This window comes from Callorhinus ursinus, unplaced genomic scaffold, assembly GCF_003265705.2.
Source record: "Callorhinus ursinus isolate GAN/ISIS: 27379988/994484 unplaced genomic scaffold, GSC_fseal_2.0 scaffold12, whole genome shotgun sequence".
In the NCBI taxonomy this organism is placed as follows: domain Eukaryota; kingdom Metazoa; phylum Chordata; class Mammalia; order Carnivora; family Otariidae; genus Callorhinus; species Callorhinus ursinus.
The window spans coordinates 2,905,089-2,908,968 of NW_027397074.1; the positions used below are offsets into that span (position 1 = coordinate 2,905,089).

The 3,880-nt window shown below is 46.4% G+C and overlaps 1 long non-coding RNA gene across 1 annotated transcript; it reads left to right on the top strand.

The window, feature by feature from the left end:
- The first annotated feature begins 525 nt into the window (after positions 1 to 525).
- Positions 526 to 3,219, top strand: LOC141373838 (uncharacterized). The gene is made up of 3 exons (XR_012380177.1): positions 526 to 692; positions 1,982 to 2,073; positions 3,127 to 3,219. It is a non-coding gene; the product is annotated as an uncharacterized lncRNA (long non-coding RNA).
- Positions 3,220 to 3,880: the final 661 nt, after the last annotated feature.

Here is a 3,880-nt window from a genome sequence, read left to right on the forward strand (position 1 = left end):
TTCCAAGGGCCGAAGCCAAAGAGGAAGGATAAGGGAGTGTCGTTAGAGTCGGGAATTGCCGGGACCAGCAGAAACAAGCCATTTTAGTTCCTGCTCCATCTGCCACTTCAAACCTGAAATTTAAAAAAAAAAAAAAATCCTCTTGAGAAATTCAAACATTTCGACCCAGATTCCCATGCCCCTTTGGTGATGTGCACCGCCTTTGCAGCCCTCTAGTGGGGCTGTTGGTGTTAAGGGTGCGCAGAAGCGCACACATCCACCTGGAGGCAAGTCCCAGAGGCACTGACGGGGGTGTGGACGCTGCTGACCATACCGTGCAGGACGTGGGCTTTAGGTGACCCGTTTCATCCACACTTGCTTCTCTGCGCCCTTGTGGCCGATGGATTAGATTTCTAACGAAGCTAGCAAAGATTAGATACCCAGGAAAGAAAGCAAGTCCTAACTCGGCCTCCCTAGCACAGGGAACTATTCTCCAAACACTAGCCTAACTCCAGAGCAGGGATGGCAAACCAGTTTTACCTTTCATTTCCAACAGGAAAGAATCAAGACTGACCTCCCAGAGCCTGGGTTGGATTTCATATTCGTAAAAGGTCGGATAAGTATTTTAGACTTTGCAGACAGAGTGCTCTCTGTGGCAGTTACTCAGGTCTGCCATTGGATTATGAAAGCAGCCATGGACAATACATAAACAAGTGAGTTGTGGCTGTGTCCCAATAAAACTTTATTTATAAAAATGGGCAGCAGGCCTGAATATGGCCTGAGGGCCAAAGCTTGCCAACCCCCACCCTAGAGACCACTGTGTTGTAAGTATAATTATGACTTCAGGCTCAGGGGCACTGTTTTAAATCAGCGTTGTCAGCACAGGTGCTGTAAGGGGGGGGGGTAACATGTTCTAGATCAGTGGTCCATAAAGTGGGCTATGCCTATCTCAGGTATATGTATAATATCCTTTAAGATATAGAGGGTAGAACCACATTAGAATTTCTTTCATTTTTATCTTACGTGTTTTCATTTTGGACTATTGATCTTGTCTACCCCACCATGAATCCATGGAATTTGCAATGAGTCAGTCCATTCATGCTAATCAGAAGTCAGGTTTACAAACCTCTGAAAAGGTTATCACAGAGGATGTGCCCTTGAGTGGTAATAGCTGTCCATTGACTCTCCCTGCTGGTCTGGTCTGAGCTATGTATGTCTCCCAGGAACCCTCCTGGGAGGAGAGCAGAAGGTCCTAATTCCTTGCAGGCAGTTTTTGGGGGGAGTATGGTGTCCTTGCCATGCTAGAGGAGTCTTAGACTCATAATTCTATCTTGTATCTGATCAGCAGCTCAGTTATTGGTCGAAACCCAAGGAAAAGGAATATCCCACCCCCGTATGCACACACACACACACAAACACACAGCTTTCACAAGAGCACTGAAGAAATTGTGCTTTCCTGGCCTCTGGTGGTCTACCTCTCCCTTGATTATTCAGGCCTGCCATGTATGGGTGGACATGTACACTGCACAAGAGTGCCATACCTAGGGAGGCATCATTGACATTGTATGCATGTTAGACTTATTATGACAATATTCTGGTATATAGCAGCATCATGTTATAACAAAATCAGTCCATTATGACAATTTCTGACCAGTGGATATAAAGCATCGAGGAACGGGTGCCTTTTTAATTCCACAAAGGTACTGCATGGGTTAGCAGCAGCCACAGCTACATGACACCTGTATTAGGGAAAAAAATGGAAAAGAAGGAAAATACCCAGAATACAATAGATTCAAACTCTTCTGGGGCAGAGCTGTCTTGTGAGCACCCTTTACAGTGTGGGGAGCCTTTTCAGTGACCCAGCGTTTGAACACTGAAGCATTAGAACAAACCTTTAAGAGCAGGGGTCTGGAGCTGATGGTCTACCCTCAAATAGTTGAATCTTCTCATGACTGGAGGTAAAGGAGCAAAGGGTCAGAAATTATTTCTTTCCCCATCCCAGCTGCTCTCCCTTTCACACAGAGAAGAGGAGCTGAAAGAGGCAAAGCAGAGAGATGTGTTTTGCTGTTAACCCACACAGAAGCAAGTGATGAAGTAAGACTCCTTAAAGAAGAGCCAGCTGTTTGTCTTGTGGCTTCCCAGTATCCACCCCCCTTTCTCCTGGTAATAGCTCCCCACCTTCCCTTTGGGAAATAAGTTCTGCTCCATTGTGCAAAGTCTCTGGAATTGCCCAGCAAAACAACCTGCCTTCTACTGGCCAAAGGGATGGTCCTATGAATCAAACTAGGCCAGATGTGCTCTCCCTCACTTCCACCTCCTCTTTGTGATGGTTAATTTAATGCATCTCCTGGGCTATGGGATGCCCAGCCATTTGGTCAAACATTATTCTGGGAGTTTCTGCAAAGGTGTTTTTGGATAAGATTAACATTTTAATCATAGGTGGATGGTGCCAACCATCCAACCTAAAAGACCAACCCTCCCCTGAGCAGGGGAGAATTAACCAGCAGAGTGCCTTTGGGCTTCATCTACAACGACAGTTCTTTCTGCCTGATGGCCCTTGAAGCGAAACATCAGCTCTTCCTGGGTCTCCAATTCCAACCCACCCTGCAGATTGCACTTGCTAACCTCCATAATTGTGTGAGCCAATGCCTTATCACAATTTCCCCATCCCTCTCTCTCCCTCTCCCCTTTTTGTGTATATTCTATTTGTCCTGTTTTTCTCTGGAAAACTCTAATACACTCTCCCTCTCGATTTTGAGGCATGGGTATATACACTCAAAAATATAAGAGTAGCTGGAGATCATTCATTTCAGCAGCAATGTCCCGAGGAAACTGTCAGGGACCTCAGTCCTGCTACCTAAACCCCTCCAGAGATGCTTCGTTCTTCTCCTTTCTGGTCCTCAGTCTTCCCTAACAATTCTTTGGTCTGCCCCATATCTTCTTTCAGGCCACAAACATTTACTGAGCACCCACTAGGTTCAAGGTATGTTCTGCCGGGGAGGCAGCTGTGCACAAGGTGGCCCTGCTCTCATGGAACTTATTCTCTAAAGTCCTTTTTTTCTTGAAGGAGGTTAATTCTTACTAAAGAGCTGGTTTCTATTGCTTGCCACCAAAGAATCCTGACTGATACTAACATTCTCCCTGCAGAGACTGCTGGCTCTGCCCCTTCTCTAGGTCATCTTGGATAAGCCAGATGTCAGTCCTCCGGTCCTCCAGAAGAAGTCAGAGGGAAAACCCCAGGCTCTGCAAAATTCTCAAAAGCCACTTCTCTCTGATTACCCTGAGAAAACAACCTGGGAGCCCACCAATGGACTTATCTAACGTACTCCCTTTAGGATAATGAAGGACTCAACAGGAACACCTCCATGAGAGTGGCTTCTCCACGGGATGCCCTCCACCTAAACCATGGTTTCCACCTAAACCTCCTCTCCTGCTTGCACCCCGAGCTACGTTACAATGAGCATTACATTGCTTGCGCCTCATTACAATTTGTTTCAAGTTTCATCTTCTTCACCAGCAGCCTTATGAATGCCCTCCCCGCAAGACCCACAGGATTTATTCTGGGATTAGGCAGGAGACAAGATGAGAGAAGCTGATCAAAGTGGCCAGACGTGGCTTTCTCATCAGGTAGCGCCGGACACAACTGCAACTCTATTCTGCAGCAAGAAAGCCTGCTGTTTGCGTCACTGTGGGGGTTTCAGTGACTAGGGCTGGGAATTGTCACAGTTTAGTTGAGCACTCCTGGCAAACTCTGGAGCCAGCTTGCATAATGCAGTGTCTAAAGAACATGATTCCAGTGGAACAGAGCATGTTGGCAGTTAAAAATAGAACTCGGTCACATAACAACTCATACATACACCGTGAGGCTGGGGGAGGAACAAAATTAAATAATACTCACAGT